This window comes from Crinia signifera, chromosome 19 (assembly GCF_055691185.1).
Source record: "Crinia signifera chromosome 19, ASM5569118v1, whole genome shotgun sequence".
NCBI classification, from domain to species: Eukaryota; Metazoa; Chordata; class Amphibia; order Anura; family Myobatrachidae; genus Crinia; species Crinia signifera.
In genome coordinates, this window is record NC_139226.1 from 110,494,559 (window position 1) to 110,515,953 (window position 21,395).

The window sequence follows — 21,395 nt, forward strand, 5'->3', positions numbered from 1 at the left end:
GGGTGTTTGTGAAAGTAATACTGCCTGTTTGGGTACCAGTGTATTGTATTTCTTATGGACCGCAGCACAATGTAACAATGATCAGCGTGATGACATCTGATCTATCTGGGTTTTCCGTGTATTGTGTTCGATATGAGTCCACAAGAAACCTTATTTGAAAATTTATATATCTAGTTACATAATGGGGGTAATATGTAATCAGGGAGATTGCTAGACTCCCCAGAGAGTCATAATTATATGAGATTAAAGTATGGAAAGGGCATCGTGAAAGGTTATTCTCCCTTCCTTATATACACATTTACTACTCAAGATGAAAGAGTAATGTCAGATTCTATTAAATTAATAATCAAATTTGTAGTTGCAAAAATAGCAAAAAAAATTGCAGTTGAATAGTTAAAGCGTTCTCACCCACATTACTTCTGTCCCCATTGGTAGAGGCGGCCGCTGTGGAGCTGGAGCGATTTGCATTCACTCCCCGAACATATTTCACTAAGAAGTGGGCGGGATATAGAGAATTATCTTCTTTCCCAGGAGTCAGTAGGGTTGACCAAAATTTATGACTTAAAGGTTACACATGTTTTCTTTTATATTCAAATTTATGCAAAACAAATAAAAGGGTTGTAGTTTATAATGTAGTTGATAATGAAACCTAATCCCTACAGATTTTCATTAATTAATTAAGTCTATGGGGGTGATTCAGTCCTGAACACTTGCTCTGTTAATTTGCAGAGCCCTGTGATCGGATATACGCCATCAGAGGGAAATCCCGCCACGTGCATGTCTGCGAACTGTTTAGCACGGCTTGCGAAAATGAGCTGGATCGGCAATTAGCTGCGAATCCATTTGCAAGACGCTCGCATCTAATGACTTATCAACTGTGTGCAGTCTGTGCGTAGCCCAGGACGTAAGTGGCATGCACTCGTGATGATTCCAGACCCATTTCTAGGCGATCTGACTAGATCATTTAGAAATGGAGCACTTATCGATCCGTGTATATTTGCCTACAGTAACTTGCGGGACCGCGATGGTGATGCCCGGTCCCGCGAGTTATTATAGGCAAAACCCCGCTCAGCACGATCATGCTTAAGTCTATCGCTCGGCACAGAGGCAGCAGTCAACCTGTGTGTGCGAGCCATTACTCGGCAGCTGTGAGGGGCTAGAGGTGACATCACACACCCTCGATCAACTTGCAAATGGCGGGCGCTTACAAAATTAGCAGGGTTTTATCAGAGGTTGGCCTAGCGCAAGCATGCTACGATCCATACGCATGCGCAGTCTATCGATAGTCCCCTACATTAGCATGCGATTGGATGCGTACACTTACACATCCACTCGCATGTGACAGCATGGGAGAAAAAATTATTTGATGGTCGCTCACCATCAAAAGATTTTCGTTCCCTTCATACTGTAGATACAAGTCAGTCTAAACTGACTTTTATCCTGGCCGGAGATGGATGAATATGGGGCGGGGGCTGACGTCATACGACAGCAGCAACCCGCCCCAAGCAGGCATCGCCATGACTGCATTTACAGGGGTGCGCCCAACGTTTCTATGGTCACGCCCATAAAATGCTTAGCTTTCCTCTACTTCCACCTTTCTGCCCCCTTCCCTCCCATACTGGAACAAGTGCCCCGGTGAGTGTAAATCTCAACAAAGGTGTTCACTCGTGGGGGGGTTTGCCCATGCGCATATTTGTGCATGTGAAAAACCCGGGGAAAGGGCAAAGTTCAGGTCTGAATCATCCCTCAGATAAGATTCCATATGAAAAAACATGCGCATGGTAACGTACAGATGGAGCCTTGCTCCTCCAGGCAGGGGCTGTCGAAATTCGACATCCCCCGCCAGGCGACAGCTCGCTCACACCATGGCAATGGAGCTCCCCCCGGCTCCTGCTGCCTCCCCCGCCGCCAGTCCCCCTAACCACCCCGACCCCCCCTTAACCCTGCCCGTTTCCCTGAAGCGGGAGGATGCCGCTGCCCCGCCACCGAAGGATTGGGACGTGCGTGCACGTGAGAGGTGCTCGCCAGAGGGGAGGCTCTGGCAAGTGCCAAGCAAAAATGACAGGGGCTACATCTGTACTTCATTTAAAACCTTTTTCAAGGGGTCCCTGAAATGTGCGTAAAACATTACAATGTATGTGGTAGACAATGAGGATAAAGAAACATTAATTATTTAAAATACAACCGTCTCTCAATAGAATTGTTTATGTCTTTGCGACACAGGGTAACTTAATAAGAAATAAAGTCACACTGAGTTAAATATAGATTTCATGTTCAGATAAAAGTAAGTTTACATGGCGGCTTTCTTGAATTACAACCTGTAATCAAATGAAAAATTCCCTTTCAAGATAATATGCACCATTGATCATTTTAATTCAGACAAGGTCACTATGATAATAGAATGATCCCTGGGAAGGGGTCAAGCGAAGCATCATTTGGTGAAACATTTAGGAACATGATTGAAGACCAGAATAACTTCATGCTAGAGGTTCATTATAAAAAAAGTTATTACTTATTTATGAAGAATTTAAAATGCCAAGAAGAACATGATCGCCCTTTTTTTTTTTTTACCAGCGAGGGTATCTTATAACTGGTTTATCCATTCTCAATTTGTTGGGTGCGTCATTTTTTTAAAACCAGCTTCTGATCCGATGAAAGCATTTAGGGGCAGATTTATTAAGCTTGGAGAAGAGATAAACTGGAGATAAAGCGGAGAAACGGTAAAAGGAGATAAAGCACCAGCCAATCAGCTCACAACTGTCTTTCTCAAACACAGCTGATTGGCTGGTGCTTTATCTCCTTTTACCTTTTCTCCGCTTTATCTCCAGTTTATCTCTTCTCCAAGCTTAATAAATCTGCCCCTTAACCCTTTGAGTGCCAACAGCTCTGTGAGAGATGCGCCAAATATCTGCTAAAAATTTCGGCGTCCCTCACATTTGTTATATAAATTCAAATAAAAAAAATGTTATGTAAAAAGAAAAAAAGATTATATTTCCATTTTGAATAAAATGTGATAATATAACACAATGGGGGAAATGTAATAGGATGAGAGATTCAGAAAGTGAGAGGTTTGGTAAGAAATCTCCAAATTTTTTAAGCTGCAATCATTTACACTGCAAAATCAAACTGGCTTTTCAGTGTAAATGATTGCCACTTTAAAAAACTGGAGATCACTTACCAAATCTCTCACTTTCTGAATCCTCTCATTCTATAAAATTTCACCCAATGTTTCATATGTGTGATAGAAGACAAAATAAACTGTATTTCATAAATAGATACTAAACACAGGTTCTCAAACTTGGTCCTCGGTACCCCACACAGTGCATGTTATGCAGGTCTCCTTACAGAACCACAAGTGACATGATTAGCTCCACCTGTGGATCTTTTCAAATGTGTCAATGAGTAATGAAATTAATGAATGCACCTGTGCACCTGCCGGGTGACCTGGAAAATGTGAACTGTGTGGGGTCCTAAGGACCGAGTTTGAGAACCCCTGCACTATAGAGACAAAGGTATGTTTATACCCAAACATTATACCCATACTGTATGTGCAGTTTGGGGCCTCTTGAACACATAACATCCCAATGCCACACTTATTGGGCATGGCTGTTAGCACGGGGAAATACAGCACTGCATAGAGCATCCTCCATATTCACTGGATGCAGGGTGCCATTTCAGACACTCTGCATTCAAAACATAGGTGCTATGGAGCATTAACAGTACCCCCACCTATCAGGTCCCTGCTCTCTTGGTGACAAAACTGCTCCCACACCACTCCCTACAACTCTACATGTGTGCTTGTTGTACAGTACATCTAATTCCAATTGAACATTAATATGGAGTTGATTCCCATTGCAACTGTAATGTCTCTCACTCTTCTGGGAAAGATGTTGCACTAGATTTTGGAACAAGTCAATGTGGATTTGCATCCATTCAAGAATAAGAGCATTACTGAGAAGCAAAAAGACCCTGCTCACAGTTGGCATTCAAATATATCTGTAAGATATTTAATGGGGTTCAGGAAACTGTACAGGAAAGTCAGGTTCTTCCAATCCTAACCTGGCACACACCACACCTGCCAATGTTTGACTGTGTGATGTGGGTTGCTGGCCACACAAACGGAGCCTATCAAGCATCTTAGAAATATTTCTTGCACTGATGTTGTATTGGAAGCAGTTTGGGACTCAGGGGCAGACTTATTAAGCTTGGTGAAGTGATAAAGAGGCTGGTACTTTATCACCAGCCAATCAGTTCCTTAGTTCATAACCTAAGCTGCAGGCTGGGTTAAAGAATGACGTTTTTTTTTTAACCGGAATGTCAACGCAGTCAACATAAACACTAAAACGTGGCGCCGCCTCCTCTCGCATGGCTCGCTGTGCTCGCCAAGCTTCGGGCACGGTGCCTTGCTACGCTCCGCACACTATTTGTTCTCCCACCACACCCTAGTGGATGGTAGGGCATAAAATACCGCCTGTTGGCAGATTTTTGCTCAAAAAACAGTAAATTACCCCATGTCCACCTAATGACCCTGTTGACCTTACCCGTGTCGACCTAATGACCCTCTTCACCTAACCCATGTCCACCTTCCTGCATGTCTGCCTTAAGTTATGTCGACCTAAATGCATGTCGACCTAAATGCATGTCGACCTAATGACCCAATGACCGTATCCCTATTGTAGTCCCTTCAAGCAAAAGAGAAGAAAACTGTGGCAAAATGTATTACTTTCTCTAAAGACAATTATATTTAACTTTTCTCAGCCAAAACACACAAAAAAATAATCGATAAATCTGTTGCCACTTCTTAAGGTGCCCATACACTAGTAAGATTTATCTTCAGATCTGGCTGGTTGGAACAAAAACATGGTTATGGATGAGTGACAGTTTGTCAGTTTTCCAGCATTTCCAAGCAAATGGTCAACTGTAATTTGCTCTCATCCATAACCATGTTTTTGTATGGCCACCTTTAGACTAATGGCCAGTGGCTAATGTCTTCAATGGTTTATCGCCAAAATATGAAAAACATTTTAGAAAACTGCTTACACCCCTTAGGCGAGAAATAATAAATATAATAATTTAATACTATGAAATCGTAAAACAAAACAAAACAAAAAATCGAACCTTGAGAGGAAACGCTGCGCAGGTCCAATGAAGTGAGGCGCTCAGAAAACAGGTCAGTATGCCCTGCTGCTAAACACTAGTTGTGCTTACAGTGCAGGAAAGCACCACTCTATATACATCTACTCAGGCACCATTTGTTTGTGTTCAATTTGCTAATGCATCTTTCACGTTCAGATTTAGCTTTCCTTCAGGCTTAAATCAACAGGCCACCGCCGGTGCCTTTTTTTTTTCCTTCTGTGATTATTACAGAGCTGGCTGAAAACATTGGCTATATACGTACATGCAGTGATGTAAGAACACTTAGCAGTTCCCAAATGACTGACAGATCCAATGTCAGTAAATAATTCAGCAGCAGAGATCCTGTAGGCTTATGGCTGTTGAACAAGTGAGAACTTTATATCAAACTTACCCTGTGCCCTGGAGGTCGGGCTGCCCGCAGCATGAGACTGGCGCTCACATAAGTGAACGGTTTAAGAGTGTTATGCAGCTTCATTCCTCTTTTATGAAAACAGAGAGCAAACTGCAGAGAAAGCCACAAACAAACAGATATTAAATTGCCCTGTTGCACTGAAATGTGTTCATTTATTTAGCCAGAAGTTCGGAAAGTGCTCTTTTATTTTTTGGGGTTTTACAGCTGTGGATTCTGTGAACTTTTAGAAAGTGGATTCGTCTTAATGAATGTTTTTTTTCAGGACAAAAAGGGATCGATAATGGCTGGCGCTATCTATCGGAATCAACTACTGACTCATGTTTCAATCAACGTTTTTCAAAAATGTATTGATTGTGAATGGAATTTGTATTTTCAACTGTTTCTTTTGTAATGTAGTAATTGTTGAAGATTGCTATTGCTTGTTTTTGGTGTTTGTCAGCATTTAGAAAACAGATATTCTATCATGTGGTGAGTGAAACAAGTAAGTTCAATTTGTAGAATATAGGTGTAACGGAGGGAAACTTTGTTACTTTAATGAGATACATGTTAGAAGGGTCTTGTGGTGTCCATACACATGTGAGATATGGCCTGCGATCCATGTGATTTCGATAAATCGCCGCAACATATCGCAAAAACAAAAAAAAAACATTTCAAAAGACTGGGCGGCCAATCTGAATGTGAGGCCTCTGATTGGCTGAGTGTGGAACATGGGAAATCGCACTGCTATGTTGCATCACATTCGATCACACAAGTGTACGGGCACCATTAACTAAACCTTTTGCGGGCCCCAAGCAATATTTTGAAAGGGCCCCCCTGCACTCCGTGAAAACAAAGTAGCAGGGGGGGGGGGGGGGTGCTAGCTTTAGGCAGCGGGGAGGGGAGTTTAGGGTTAGGCACTTAGTAGAGGGGTTAGGCATAGGTCCCCCCCAAAAAACCGCCAGCTTCCTGTAAGTCAAGCTGCGAGTTGATTACCATCCATACGCAATTTCTGTCACTATTTGTTCCCGTCTATGTTCGAAGTGCCCTAGTCTCCAATAATCACTTGATTTGCAAGATCCATCCTGAATTAGCCCCATAGATTGTAAGCTTCACTGGGGCAGCGAGTGATGTGAACGGGCAAATATTATAGTTAAAGTGCTGTGTAATATGTGTGCGCTCTATAAAATAACTGGTGGCAATACTGTATGTAGTGCTATTCCTTTTACAAGAGATCTTATATAAAATTACTGTTTAATATTTTTAACCTTTTATTCATTGAATATGATGCTCCGGGCTGTGACTATTTGCACCCGATGATGGCTCCAATAATTCCTATAGGAGCAATCACAGATTGTGAACAGCCCGGTGTAGCAAGTCGCATAAAACGAAATCTGCATAGGTTAGAAACATATATTAAAACCGTCTGTAGATTTGATTCTTATATTAACAACATGGTATTACTGCTCTTATTATAAATTAGCCACATGTTGCCCAGCTCACCATACAGCTGCTGCAGGGCCTAGTCTCTCACACTGCACAGTCACACAATCAAGCATTGGGTCCCCATGGCCCCCCGGAAGGGTGGGCAACCCTGCCTCATTTAGCTGGGCCCCTGTATCAGCCCCTGCACCCCCTACCTCTGCCAATCAAATACCAGCATTTTCAGCTCTTCTGGGGGGGGGACTTGGCTAAAATTAGGCAAATTGCGTCACTGAGTACCACCCCTTCCCTGGAGAGCCGTGACTCACAGCATTTTCAGGAATGGGTGTGGCAGCTGACCAGTCCTGAATTCTTTATCAGGACCAGTATACGGTGACTGAGGTAGTGAGACAGTTTGGACAAGATACTAAGCAGCTGTACAATATAGCTAATTTGCAGGACTATGGGTGTACAGTATAACCACCATTTGCCTCAAATTTGACCAGTACAGTAACTATATCAGCCATTGAATGAACTCCTGCAGGACATCCTCAGCCCGGGCTTGAGTTAACATGTAAAGTGCACTTTTACAAAACTAAAAAGGTATCATTTGAGATCTCAAATAATTTGAAATGTAATTGCCATTGTTAAACTATAGTGTCAGAAAACTAATATTGAGTGTGTGTGAGTGTGTGTGTGTGTGAGTGTGGAGAGTTGGGGGAGGTGACGTGGGCATAGAGAAGCTACTGTATAAGGGGTAGGTGACCATAAGAGAAATCCCTTCAGGGAAGGGTCAGAGTGGTTATTGAAGGGTTTAGTGTCAGTAAGTGGAGAAAGGATAATTACTACAAGCAATGCTGTGTGCATAAATGTTCTGTGACAAAGTATGTTAATGTTCATTTACTGATTAATCTGAGATTTCATTTAAAGGAGTCGAGGACTAATGCTGTGTACACACGGTCCGATTTCATTTCCGATGTTGACGATATAATCGGCATCGGATCGGAATCGGATGCAGATCGCAAGGGTTTTAACCCTTCCGATCCCGATGCGCGTTCACGTATCGGAAGCCAGAAAGTCTTGGCTGCTTTGTCTATATAGTGCAGATCTGCACTATATAGTCAAGATTGGATGCAAATCGGATGTGCCTTAAGATCCTATCCACGATCCTATCTGATCGGATCGTGGATAGGATCTTAAGGCACATCTTACCGTGTGTACACACCATTAGAAGGGTTCCTGAGAAAATAAAACCTTATTTATTCATCATTACCTGTCTAATTCATATACTAATGTAATTGTTGTTACATGCTACCTACTATACAATTAGCATTGCATATTAATTGACCTCAGGGGATTGTCCCAAGCCTACTCCTGAGGAACATAACCTTTGAGGCTTGGGTGGAGGCACATTCCAGTTATTCAAAATCTAGCAGGGATAACTCCCGTTACAGAGACATTCACAGGAGTGACAACAGAGACTTTGTTGAAGCATACTTTCCTACCTTTCAAAACTAGTTTCACTGAGATTATAGTTGGTAGTAGAATTTTGCACAGCACCCCATTGAGAGGGCGTGTCATGCTCCACCCAAAGGGCGTGTCTAGTTCCATATATGGAAGGATTGTGAAAAGAGATTGTGACTGAGCCCCAAAAGCAGTTAGTAAGAGATACTATACTTGGTAAAGTGCTGGGAAATGGCGCTGATGATACAATGTAAATGTATCTGTCTCTCGTTCTTTTTTTTTTTTTCACAAAAATGTAACAGTGTAATGTGGTCTAGGTGAAATGAGGGAGATTGCTAGACTAATGAGGGAGAGAGGGAGGTTTCTGCTATTTCAAGGAGTCTCCTGCAGAATGCAGGAGGGTAGGCAGCTATGTGTTGATGACAACAGATAATCTTATGAGTCACCACTAGCACCTCTAGTGACTTATGAGCAGATGTACTAAGGCCGGTCCGCACCGGTCTGAATTGGACCCACCCTGTCCCCGGCCCCGTAACATGTATTATACTATACATGTGGCTCAGTGTGCTTCTAAAGTGCAGGATTTAAACAGCTTAAGGCCTGTGTTTTCCAAAACTGTGTCTAGCACAGCAGCCTGCCCTTAGAGTCTGTGTGGATGGAATGGTGTCAGCAGTGGCCCTGAGAGGGGATGTGGGAAGCGGGTACTGATATAGGGGCACGGAGCCCGCTACCCCTCTTCCCCATTGTAGAGACTCAGGTGCTGAGAGAGAGAGAGAGAGAGAGAGAGAGAGAGAGAGAGAGAGAGAGAGAGAGAGAGAGAGAGAGAGAGAGAGAGAGAGAGAGAGAGAGAGAGAGAGAGAGAGAGAGAGAGAGAGAGAGAGAAAACTAACTGCCGCTGCAGAAGCCTCTCTCCCCAATCAGCACTTGCTGCTCACTGCTGTTTGCTGAGCTGGGGCGAGAGGCAGTGGCAGCCTGTGAGTAAGGTGTGCAATGCCCCCTGCCAATGCCTGCTAAGGTGCGTGGCAGAGCTGCCGTGGCCCTTGAGTGTTAGATGGAAAAGCTCTAGTGTTCAGAGTTCAGTCACTCCTGTGTTGACGCACTGCAGTGATGGGAAGACACAGTGTATTCAGAGTAATCACTCTCTTGTGGCAGGGAGGAGCGCTCTTATTATACATCAGTCTGCTAGAACAGGAGCAATTGAATTCTATTAATGGTGGAACTTTCTAGCTGGAAACGCACAAGTGTTAAAAGCTCCTTTCTAACACCGCTCTGACTGACAGTCAATACAAGTACATTGGAAACTGGGACTTGGCAATGACATGGGGCGTTAATAAGAGAGGATGGACAGAGCAACTAGTAATTAGTACAGCAAAAAAAAAAATGTTCAGTAGCAGTCATGGTGTTTTAACAAGGACACCAGTTGGTAACACATCTAATTGCCTGAGTTTTCTACACTATTTAGTTAATGGCGTTAATGGCAAATACAGAAAAAATATGTTTTGTGTCAGTGCGCTGCCAGAGTACAATTACTCCGACATAGATTATTGTGCTACTGACGTACAGAAACAGACAACACATTACAGCACCCAATGAGCCAAGCAAACACCTTGGCTTCACACCAATGTTCCTCAGTGGTCCGCTCCTGGGATCAGCATCTGAAAAATGTGCACCTTAATGTGTGGACAATCTGTGGAAGGTAGTGGTGAAACTTGTGGGTGGGGACCTATGATGCAAAAATATAATGTGCCCCCCCCCTCTCCTCCGCCGCCGCAACCCAAATTCACAATATTCAACACAACAGAGGGTAACAGGGAAAAGTAGGTGGTAAAAGGGAGAGGCAGGGGGAGGCAGAGTGTGACAGGGAAAAACAGTGGGTGAAGAAAGTGACAGGGGCAGCAGTGGGCCCCAAGGGACCCGCTTACTGCACCTGCTCTACCAATGGTAGTTCTGCATCTGGTGGGAAGTACACTGTATATATCACTTCTATCCTGGTTAGCAACACTTTTCTATACTTGCCTACTTTTGAAAACTAGTTTCAGGGAGATTATAGTTGTAGTAGAATTTTACACAGCGCCCCACTGAGGGGGCGTGGCGTGTTCCACCCGAAGGGCGTGTCTAGTTTCATATATGGAGAGATTGTGAAAAGAGATTGTGAACGGGGCACCTAGAAGCGTGGGTGTGTACTGATACATCTGTGAGGAATCTTTTAAAATGACTTATATCCAAATGTAGATGAGCCAAAGCAGTTGGTAAGATACTATACTTGGTAAAGTGCTGAGAAATGGTGCTGATGATTCAATGTAAATGTATTTATCTCATTCCTTTTTTTTTTTTTTTTTTTAAACATAACAGTGTAATGTGGGCTAGGTGAAATGAGGGAGATTGGTAGACTAATGAGGGAGAGAGGGAGATTGCTGCTATTTTAGGGAGTCTCCTGCAGAATACAGGAGGGTAGGAAACTGTGCACTATTCTAAATATTTTCATTTTTGTTCTACCATGCTAACATGATGACGTGTAAAGCTTCTCAGTAGATTGCTCAGCATACACCTAAACATGCATTTGCAAGTGTACATGTAACCTGTAATAATACAGTTTGCTCTGGGACAGAAGTATATAGCCAGGTAAAGTGATTAAGTGGAGATAAAGTGGACAGTGATAATTCAGCAGCCAGACAGCTCCTAACTTTTAAGCTACAGACTGGGTTCAAAAATATCAGTTAGGGTCTGATTGGCTGGTATGTTACTGTATCATCACTTTCCACTTTATCACTTCACCAAGCTTAACACATCTGCCGCATTATCCAGTATAGAAATAAAAAAAGGGCCCTTGGTAGATTACCATTAGTGGCACCTACCGAACATGGATTACATGTCTGTCTTGTTAGGGTATCGGATATGAATGAAACACGTAGTTCAATATATGATTTGTTTATTTGTCAAAAATAGCTAGCCTATGTACAATTAATGATAAGTAAAGTAGGATACATATTTATGAGCTCATGTGTCCAAATTGCGTGTGAATTTGAGATCGATTGAGGTATTGCCGAGCGTAGTAGGCGTTTTGAGTAGGCAAAGTGAGAGCCGGTATCTGCATAAACGGAAGACGTGGACAAATGAGATGCACTTCCACCGCGGTGAGCTGTGGCAGATGAGTCAGTTTCAGTGCATACTTGAAGCTGAACTCCTTGCACATGGGTGGCAATTTTTGTTATATATAAGTTTTCCTATATGTTTATTTGGTAATTGTAAGTGTGGGTGCATCCATGGTGCCTTATTAATATCTAATTAGCGCAGTATCTCAGTTTTTGGTAAATTGCTGTTTAATCCTTTCCCTATCCTGAATCTACAGCCCATGGGATTCAGGTGAAGGTTAGCTTGTACACTGGCAACTCTACAGATCTGCTGCTCTTCTGATTATATATTTAAACATACAGTACAACAATAATAGTTTTTTTTCTGGTACAAATTATTAGCACCCAATATTTCAGTAGTCTCTAGTGGATCTCTCTCTCTCTTTTTTTAGAAGTACCAGTAAACAGACTGGCTCCAGTAGCGGAGTAGCCACTCGTAACGACACAAACAGACATTCAGCAGGACCAGATTGTGGGGCAGTTCTGGTTACAGACAGACAAATGGGTGAAAACACAGGTACATAAACAGAAGCTCTTAACATAGCCAGTATTTCAGTAGGCTGGAACACCCAGGACTTGCAGAGAAATAGCAAGCTTAGCATATCTCTGGGTACACAGGCTAGTCAGGATTAGATAGAATCAGGAAAAAGGTTAGTCAGGAATGACTGAGTATGATCTGCTGCAATAGCTAGAAACAAGCAGTATAACCAGCAGAGAGCTTAGGGCAGTTTGGGTAATATAGGGAGCAATATCCAATCAGAACAGCTGGAAAGGACAAGCCCCCTAAATTAGGAAAGTCACTGCAGGTGAGCAGCCTGACACACAAGGCAGAGTGCTAATGGCCTATTTATGTGACATGTGACCTGCACACAGAATAAATACAGTTGCTGCACTTACACAGACCCACCAGAGGCAGCTCGTAACACAAATTCTCCTGTCACAAAAGGTCTGCTAAGGGGCCAGTCCAGACACTTTATGGAGGCTTTTATGGAATCTTTTAATGAACATAAAAATGGAAACGTAACATGTTTTGCTGCATCCCAGTATGCAGATTTTTCAAAGGTGTACAGTATCTGTCTCTAGCCACAGTGGGTTTATATACCTTGCAAATTTTTTTAATTATTTGCACCTGTCTTAGTCAATCCAATCAATTAAGTCATCATTAAAAACATCACAACATTTCTATGGAGGCAGACCTTCAGGGCCGGCGCTACCCACTCAGCAGCTCCTGCAAAGCAGGGAGGCGCCATGCTGAAAAGGCGCTGTCTCCCTTCTTGCTCTGCTAAAGCTGCCTCAGCCCTCAATGTCACTGCCTCCTGCACGCCGCCCGCAGCGCCTGTCTGACAGCAGCTCCCTGCACCATGCACACACTGTTCTGCTCCTGCGACCTGCACCCTCTTCCTCACGGACACTTGCGCTGAGGCATGTAGCGCGGTCTGTGAATGCTTGGATCCGCCCCCTACCCATTGCTCCCTGCGCCTGTCATCTGTCAATCAAATGACGAACAGGCAGTAGCACCGCCTCCCCTTCCTTCCCTCTTCTCAATTTGCTGTGCCAGTGCCGCTGCCAGTCCTCAACTCTCCGCCCCCTCTATCTCCTCCCCTCTTCTTCCATCTCCTCCTTCTCTCCCCTCCTTTCCCCCTCAGTCACGAGTGCTGCACATACTTTTTGTACAGGTTTCGGATCGCATCGCACACACATTGCATGCATGCTGTGCAATGCGATGCGATCTAGCCCATAACGTATGCGATTCTCACAGCGTGTATGGGCACCTTTAGTGCCTGCAACATTTGGCGGACACAGCACTGAGATGGTGTATGCATACATGTACATGCACCCGAGATCCTCCATAGGATCGCATGTTGCATACACTCCCACAATTGGGCTGCAGCTTGATGCAATGGCAAAGGGCGCAAAATGGATGGTATGCAGGAGGGCGCCGGACACCCTAGCACCGGCCCTGCAGACCTTATATGTTAATCAAGTATATATATATATATATATATATATATATATATATATATATATATATATAAATAAATAAATGTTTTTTTTTTCTTCAATGATATCAATCCTTAATTGATTTTAAACTAAACTAAAACCCAAATCCAAAACAAAACACTTGAGGGCAGTTTGATGAGTGTGCGGTAGATACAGTATAGCATGGATAGGTGGTGGTGGTGTTATGCTTTAAGGCTAGTTTACTTTTTTAGCTTGGATGGGCTGGCCAGCTCTTAATCCCATTGAGATTCTCTAGGACAAACTGAAACGATGAGTGCATCCTAGAACAAATCAACCTTCTTGAGTGTCACAGTTGGTCACGGCAGAATGAAAAAACCTACTGTACCTTCTGCTGTTGTCCAGGAACTTATTGACAGTTTCCCATAAAGGTGTCTGCAGTTGTCACTGCTCGGGCTAGATCTAATGATATCAATAATATTGCACTTGTTAGGAACAGGGAGATCTCGCCTGCCCTACCTCCGTTGTACTCAGATGGAGTTGACGTGTGTGTGCGGGGTGCTAGGCTTCACCAATAATAGCCGCGTTCGTGGGAGCCCGTTAGTCAGGCTCCCACCTCGATGCCACCTGGTCTTATGTTAAGGACAACACACACGCCAAGGCCAGTGATGAACAAGGGGAAACCTATCTACAAACAAAGAGGCGAGGACCACCCTGCCCTGCGGAGAGGGGTGCCAGTGGATAGCACTCTAAACAGGAACCCGCTGTGCTAATGCTTAACAGGTGTAACCATACACAGTATGCTGACACACTAAGAGCTGCTGACGGGTGTAACAATACACGATATGCTGACACACTAAGAACTGCTGACGGGTGTAACAATGCACTATATGCTGACACAATAAGTACTGCTGACAGGTGTAACAATACACGATACGCTGACACAATGAGTACTGCTGACAGGTGTAACAATACACTATACGCTGACACAATAAGCAAATGATTAGTAAGGAGACAAAGAGGGGGAATCTCCCAACTTATCTGAAACCGAGGGATATCAATTTAGCTGGAGCTGAGATGCTGCGGACAAGGCAGGGAACCAGCCGAAGGAAGCACCACGCTGGAGAAGGAATCCCACAAAGACCAACAGGAGCTGCAGGGACCGGGAGACGGATAAAGGACGACACACGGACACCGGGAGGACAGGAGACTGGATGGAGGACACAGCTGGGAATCAACGACAGGATGCAGGATGACTGGGAACAGGAACCAGGAATAACGGAAGACTGGGAACCAGGAAAACTTGAGACCCTGAGGTACATAAGCTATAACCGGCATGGAACTGAATAACCAGAGGGTTTATATAGAGAGCACAATGTGGTGCTGATTACACATTGCCTAAAGGTGTGCACTGCAGGCTAGGAGCCTAATCAAGACACCTGAGTCCAGAACACACAGTACTGAAAGTAACCTGCAATGGCCCAGGCTGACCACTGGATGCCACTAGCGAGTACACACACACACAGGCTGAGATAAACCCAGGGAGAACATGAACTACACACAGAAAATGTGAATAGTACATAACACCGATCCGTTGGAGGCGGATCATAACAGAATCCCCCCCTAAAAAAGGTGGACTCCGGACACCCCAGCTTGATCAAGGGGAACCAAGAACAAAAACAGACTCAATGTCTCCGACAAGACTTCTTCTTCTTCTTCTTCCTCCCAGGTTGCCTGAGAGTAAACACAGTAATACCAAAAATATTGTCTGAACTAACGGTACCCTCAACTAAAGGCATTTCATCGATTTCAGAGTTGTAATCTGAGTTGGAGTCCGCATCTAAGGGAAGGATTATGGTTTCAATCTTGGTAACATTTGGCACTGGAGAAGAAGTAGTATCGCATGACGGAACATAGGCAGGACTCTTGACAGATTGAGTAGACACTGGACAACCATCGATCTCTGAATCGGAATTCAAGACAGAATCAAGCCTGGATTCCACTGCTGTAAAAGCTAAGATTCCAGGGGCATACCTGTTAAAACGAGCACACCCAGCGACCATAGCTATGGGCTGGGACTTTTGTACTGACTTTCCTATGCATGATGGAGTCTCTGCAGACAAGATGGTCGGTCCAGAGGCAGGTGTACCACTTTTATTGGGACCAAATTTTTTCAATACAGCATCACTGAATGCTGGGAGATTCTTAAGAATGGGATCCTCAGATTCAATAAATTTGGACGCCCATTTGAAAGGTTCACCTCTGAAGCAGTAAATTAAATAGAGCACCACATTATCTGAAGTGATACCTAAAAATGGTCTGGACTTCAAAATAGTGATAAAATGGTTAGTGAGCGCAACAAATTGGGTTAGGTCCCCATCAAAAACTATAGATGTAGAGATATCGTTCAAAGCATCAACAGTAACTTCATTATCAGCTAACTGACTGGACTGTATAGCTGGAATTATGGCCCTTGAGGCTGAGACTTTAGGGACCCCCTTAGAGGTTATGACCTCTTCCAAGTCTGATGGTCTTTCTGGTTGGGCAGCACTATGATGAGTCTCTGGCTGATCAGCACTGTGACATATTTCTAAGTGGGCAGCACTATAGTGAAACTCTGGCTGGGCAGCACCAAAAAGACCAACAGATGGTCCCTCCATGTTACCGACATGGCTGGAACTCTGCTCTGAGACAGGACAATCAGAATCCCTCTTAGGGACTAGATGGACAGAGTCCCCATCTGGGGCGACACCGGCTTGAACCCCCTCTGGGGCGACACCGGCTTGAACCCCCTCTGGGGCGACACCGGCTTGAACCCCCTCTGGGGCGACACCGGCTTGAACCCCCTCTGGGGCGACACCGGCTTGAACCCCCTCTGGGGCGACACCGGCTTGAACCCCCTCTGGGGCGACACAAGCTTGAACCCCCTCTGGGGCGACACCAACTTGAACCCCTTCTGGGGCGACACCAACTTGAACCCCTTCTGGGGCGACACCAACTTGAACCCCTTCTGAGCCGACACCAACTTGAACTCCTTCTGGGGCTGCGGCCTCCGGGCCCCCACTCGGGGCTGCGGCCTCCGGGCCCCCACTCGGGGCTGCGGCCTCCAGGCCCCCACTCGGGGCTGCGGCCTCCGGGCCCCCACTCGGGGCTGCGGCCTTCGGGCCCCCGGCATCTGACCGGCGGGCCCCCGGCATCTGACCGGCTCGGCGGGCCCCCGGCATCTGACCGGCTCGGCGGGCCCCCGGTATCTGAGTCAATCACCTGGGTTTTCCCTTCAAGGGTTTGCAACTCTGACTCCCTGGTCATTAAAACATCAGCACTGGAACCAGTAGAAAAAGGCAGAGTGCTTTTACTGGGAGACTCGGCAGAGAGCTCCTCTGCCACAGTGGAGACAGGCTTAGATCTGACAACCTGCCTCAGACCTGGCCAGAGGAGATACCCTGTCGGCACCACCGGAATTACGCAAGCCACACGTCTGCAAGAAGTGGCCAGAATCTCCACAGTATAAGCATAGATTAAGGTTTCTACGCCGCTGACGCTCCTCTAACGGAAGCTTCGGCCGTAGATAACTTCTATGCTTTACCTGACCCTCTGGGTCTGAGGACTTGCTGCCTAATACTTCCCTAGGCAGGGCCTCATTAGGGGCTGAACGAACCCCAGTGACCTCTGGGAGGATCAGAAAAATATCAGTGATGAGTCTTTGCAGCTGCAGAAGAGACTGCTGCAAAATCTCCCACTGCCCAGGTTTTACGGCATTGAATGCCAAATTTAGAGCCGCTAATGACTCTTGCATGGCCTGCATGATATGGCCATGCAAGTTTATACACCAGCAAGAAAAAACTGATACAAGAATAAACTGACACGGGCAAAAAACTGACACGGGCAAAAAACTGACACGGGCAAAAAACTGACACGGGCAAAAAACTGACACGGCTGGAAATCTCTGGACTGAGAGGGCAGAACCCAGCTCCAGAGTGCTGTATGGCCGGTTATAATGTTAGGAGAAGGGGACCCCTGCCGGACCCTAACTCCGTTGCCTCAGATGGAGTTGACGTGTGTGTGCGGGGTGCTAGGCTTCACCAATAATAGCCGCGTTCGTGGGAGCCCGTTAGTCAGGCTCCCACCTCGATGCCACCTGGTCTTATGTTAAGGACAACACACACGCCAAGGCCAGTGATGAACAAGGGGAAACCTATCTACAAACAAAGAGGCGAGGACCACCCTGCCCTGCGGAGAGGGGTGCCAGTGGATAGCACTCTAAACAGGAACCCGCTGTGCTAATGCTTAACAGGTGTAACCATACACAGTATGCTGACACACTAAGAGCTGCTGACGGGTGTAACAATACACGATATGCTGACACACTAAGAACTGCTGACGGGTGTAACAATGCACTATATGCTGACACAATAAGTACTGCTGACAGGTGTAACAATACACGATACGCTGACACAATGAGTACTGCTGACAGGTGTAACAATACACTATACGCTGACACAATAAGCAAATGATTAGTAAGGAGACAAAGAGGGGGAATCTCCCAACTTATCTGAAACCGAGGGATATCAATTTAGCTGGAGCTGAGATGCTGCGGACAAGGCAGGGAACCAGCCGAAGGAAGCACCACGCTGGAGAAGGAATCCCACAAAGACCAACAGGAGCTGCAGGGACCGGGAGACGGATAAAGGACGACACACGGACACCGGGAGGACAGGAGACTGGATGGAGGACACAGCTGGGAATCAACGACAGGATGCAGGATGACTGGGAACAGGAACCAGGAATAACGGAAGACTGGGAACCAGGAAAACTTGAGACCCTGAGGTACATAAGCTATAACCGGCATGGAACTGAATAACCAGAGGGTTTATATAGAGAGCACAATGTGGTGCTGATTACACATTGCCTAAAGGTGTGCACTGCAGGCTAGGAGCCTAATCAAGACACCTGAGTCCAGAACACACAGTACTGAAAGTAACCTGCAATGGCCCAGGCTGACCACTGGATGCCACTAGCGAGTACACACACACACAGGCTGAGATAAACCCAGGGAGAACATGAACTACACACAGAAAATGTGAATAGTACATAACACCGATCCGTTGGAGGCGGATCATAACAGCACTGATCTATTTGCTGTCGGTGTCCAATCACTTTTGTCTACATAGTGTACCTTAAAAAATCTAATATTAAAGACTATGTAATTTATTAATATTAATTAATATCTACAGAAATATGCAATATTATTCAATATTAACATCTGTGCCATAGACTGTGCCATAGCCTGATTCAGACCTGTTTGCTAGGCAGAGTGTAATCGCAGCCTAGCGAACAGGTAAATGTCATCCACTGCCCTGCCGAATATCCAACCCCCCCTTTGTGCCCGAATCTCTTCGTTAGCATGCGAGGCAGTGAGAACGCGAACACATCACCCCGCACGTGGCCGAAAAGAGGAGAAATCATTCGATGGTCAATGACCATCGAATGATTTCCGCAGAATTCAATCTGAAAAGTAAATCCATACGCTGAATTTGAGGTGGGCGCTGATGTCATGTGAGGTCAGCCGACCGCCCCGAGCAGTCATCACCACGCCTGCATTTTCAGGGGAACGCCCAGCAACCGCCCATAAAACACTGGCCATTCCTCTGCCCGCCCCATTCCGCCCCTTACAGTGTGAACGGCTCGGTGGGTATGATACTCGCCAAAGGTGTTCGCACAGGCGGTTTGCACAGGTGCATAGTCGCGCATGCGCAGACCCCCCACCATCAAAACCGGGGCCGAATTCCGATCCGAATGAACAGGTCTGAATAGGCCCCAAAGCACAGTAACTTCCCCTATTCCTTGGTGCCTTTTCTGGGTTAATATGTGATTGTTTGAAATATGGATATGTGAACACTGTGTGCATGATCTGCTTCCACTCATTACACCAATAAAGCAGAATATTTGTAATCTCTACAACACATTCCTGCTTACAATAAAGGTTACAATCTAGATAAGAGTCGGCGTATCTCGGATCAGCAGGCGTATATTCCATCTTTACATTTAAATGAAATTGCAGGTAATGTGAGCGACTGATCATATCTCTGTACTGTCTCCATTTCTTCATCTTTCTGATTTCATACTTTCTCTGTTTGTCGGAATGTATCTGTGTCCCTAAAACATTCATTTAATAGTTGAATTTGTGAAAATGCGAATTTGACACATTGAATATTAAATGTTCTACTTAACACCTACTGTGCTATTACACTGAACTTTTCTAAATGCAGCTATAATTGTGATATTAACTCTCTCTTAGACAAGAAGCGCCAGGCCTCAGTCTACGTTAATGCTAACGCGCCGAATGCACTCTGCATAATGTCATGCAGAGCACTCTGGGTCAACAAGAGAAGGGGTTCTCTATATCATCAGCTAAATAGGAATTTGATAGCAATCTGCCCTCAATCTTCAGACTCCAAAGAACTTCAGACACCTGCCACCCATGTTGAAAGACGCTTCCAGTCTTCAACCAAATATTCAAAGAACCATTTTCATCAGTTATCTGGACAGCAGGATATGTTTTCTAGCCTCTTAGTGGCTATATTACAGTAAAAATCACTCTCACAGTTAGGGCTGTTTCAGATTCTGACAGCGGGGAATCCGAAACTCGGCCATTCCCACCAGACTCAAATCCCCCTTGCAAGTTGATCGTCATCTTCTTGGCCTCAGATTCTTGTGAGACTTGGATCCTATATAAGCAAGGAGGAGAGAGTCACACTTTATTGCACACTCTGCATTTTATTTAAAAAAGCAGACTGTACACTGGGACTGCTGCCCATGGTCTGCGGTCACAGCTAGACAATGTCTTGAACAACAGTCCTTACAGATGTAGCTCCACTCAGTCAGCCGCCAGCTGCCGGAAGCGGTCATGTGAGCCCCGTTCAGACGGAGCTCTCCACCACCTCCCTGCCTCTCTCCACCGTCCAAAGATTACCATATAATAGAAGTGGTAAGAGTGTCAAAGTCCCATACAAATACCCAGTTGAGGATCTCAGTTGACTGAATACACTGGTTATGCGTTTCAACGTGTTCACACGTCTTCATCTGTTTTCCAGCTCCTGATGAAGACATGGGAACACGTTGAAACGCATTGAGCCCTTTCCACCTGCATTTGCACATCTCTGCACTTTTGGAAATACCAGATCCTCCATCTGACAGGGATGTGCGAGCGTCTTACTCGCTTATTCATCCCCGTCAGCAGAGCAGTGGGGAGCAGCTTCTCTGCCCGTCTCCGCTTCAGGGAGACGGGCAGGGCGAGTGGGGGGTGCAGGGGGCTACAGCATAGGACAGGGGAGCAGTGGTGAGCCGGCAGAAGATGGTGGCAGGCTCCGACAGTCTTGTGCGCATGCCCCCTTCTGGTGGATGGTGACAGAACCGCCAGGAGAAGATCCTATGTGAGTTGCTCCATCTGTATGCTAGCAATTTTATATTACTATTTTTTTTCCTATTGAGATTTCTCAATTTTAATGTCCATATATATATTTTATATGTTTATGTCATTATTGTTTAACAAATGTGTATAGTTTTATACATTAGTTCCCTTTGCTCAGTAAAACCTGAGCACTGTATATTGTATCTGTTTTTCTCTATGTTATACAATATTGGGAGCCTTACACCCTCCACATACAGCAGCTGTAGCTTTACCTGTAAGTTCTACCACTTCTTCTGTCAACCTAGACCATGTTTACTTTTGTCTTGTATCGAGCAATAGTGGTCAACCTAGACAATGTTGAGCTAATAACCCGCTGCCACAAAAAGTCGTTGCACCATGTTCCAAGTGATTTCTGATTGCAGCATTGGTGGCCACAATGGTGGGGGGAGGGGATTGTATGGGTTGTGTGGTGTGGGCAACCATT